Source organism: Magnolia sinica, chromosome 1 (assembly GCF_029962835.1).
Source record: "Magnolia sinica isolate HGM2019 chromosome 1, MsV1, whole genome shotgun sequence".
NCBI classification, from domain to species: domain Eukaryota; kingdom Viridiplantae; phylum Streptophyta; class Magnoliopsida; order Magnoliales; family Magnoliaceae; genus Magnolia; species Magnolia sinica.
In genome coordinates this window covers 104,226,025-104,227,779 of record NC_080573.1, presented here as the reverse complement: position 1 = coordinate 104,227,779, position 1,755 = coordinate 104,226,025, and the positions used below count along the sequence as shown (strand labels likewise).

Sequence of the window (1,755 nt, the reverse complement as noted above, 5' to 3'; positions counted from 1 at the left end):
GCTCTTATTGTGGAATTTGATTAAAGAAACCTTGAGGGGTAGCAGTTTGTCCATTCCTCCAACTAAAGTTTGGAGGATTTCTTCAACTAGGATTGTATGTATTGGAGGTAGGTTCATTGAAAGGTCTTTGATAATTTTTTACGGTATTGGATTGCTCATTCAACACCCTTTGAAAGGCAGGTATTGTTGGACAATTTTCAGTTGTGTGAATGTTGCAATCACAGATACCACAAACAGTTTCATCAACCTTATCCTTCTTTAATTCTATAGCCTCGAATTTCCTTATGAGATTAATTACTTTAGAATTTATATCATAGTTCTCTTTCAGGAGGTACATTCCACCCCTTTCCTTAGATTGAGTTAGGCTAGACATGGTGCTTGATTTTGGGTATGTGTCCCATGATAATGCGTTTTCAGCAAGTCTATCCAAGTAGTCTCACACATTATCGTCATTTTTTCTCATTAATTACCCATTGCATATCATCTCAACCAATTGACGCATGGAAGACGTCAGTCCATCATAGAAAAAGTATGTAATGCGCCACGTTTCAAAACCATGTTGTGGGCATGAACTGACAAGATCCTTGAACTTTTCCCAACATTAGAAGAATGTTTCATCCTTCTTTTGGGCGAAGTTCATGATTGATTTTCTAAGGGTGTTCATTTTATGATATGAAAAAATTTTCTTTGTGAACTCCCTTTGCATATCATTTCATGTGCTAATAGATCTTGGACGTAGTGAATGCAACCACGTCTTAGCTTTCTCTTTTAAAGAAAAGGGAATGAGTTTCAGCCTGCCTGTGTCCTTAGACATGTTTGGAAAATATAAAGTGGCTATGATCTCATCAAACTCTTTCAGGTGTAAATATGGATTTTCTGACTCAAGCCCGTGGAATTTCGGAAGGAGTTGGATCACCCCTGACTTGATATCCATGTGTCCCATATTTTTAGGAAAAACCATGCATGAGGACATGCTCATCCCCTCCAGTTGTAAATAATCTCATAAAGTACGAGGCGGGGGTGCTTGATGCACCTCATTCTCATCCTAGATGTCCTCCACCCTAGGTTGGGTAGAAGAGGTTAGCTTGCAGCCATCACTTTAATTAACTATGGGGATCTCGAGCGTGTCTAGTCCTGCGATGGATAGTCAACCCCTCAACCAATCCTCCTTCAGTCAAGAGACGTTAAGTGTTGTCATGGACCGACTTGGGCATGAAACACTCACAGCCCTCAATCACAGATTCTAACCTAAACCATAAGGAAAGAAAAGAATAGAAGTCTAGGAAACAAAAGAGAGAAGAGTTGGGAGGAAGTTACCAAGTCGGAGTCCCTAAGTTAGATCCTGCAAAATAAAACAAAATAAGTTAGTTTCTAAAGATAGAAAGTCTAAAAATTAGAAAGTTCCTAAAATAAAAAGTAAACTAGTTTCTAAAAAGGGAAAATTTCTAAAAATAAAAAGTTTCTAAAATAAAAATTAGAAAGTTCTAAAATAGAAAGTAAGTTAGTTTCTAAAAATAAAAGAAATCCTAGAATAGAAAGTTTCTAAAACTATAAAATAAAACCCTAATCCTAAAAATAGAAAAATAGAAAGATTAGAAAGATATTACCAATTTAGAAAGTCTATCTTAGAATCCTACAAAACAGTAAAGTTATGTTAGTTTCTAAAAATCAAACCAATAAACCTAAATATAAAATTAGAAACTAGAAAAAAAAACCTAATGTTAACCTAATTCTAAAACTAGTTAATTTCAAAAA

The 1,755-nt window shown here is 35.2% G+C and overlaps 1 non-coding gene across 1 annotated transcript; it reads left to right on the top strand.

Annotated features, from left to right (window-relative positions):
• The first annotated feature begins 551 nt into the window (after positions 1 to 551).
• LOC131222732 (small nucleolar RNA R71) lies at positions 552 to 658 on the top strand. The gene has a single exon (XR_009160171.1). It is a non-coding gene; the product is annotated as a small nucleolar RNA R71 (small nucleolar RNA).
• Positions 659 to 1,755: the final 1,097 nt, after the last annotated feature.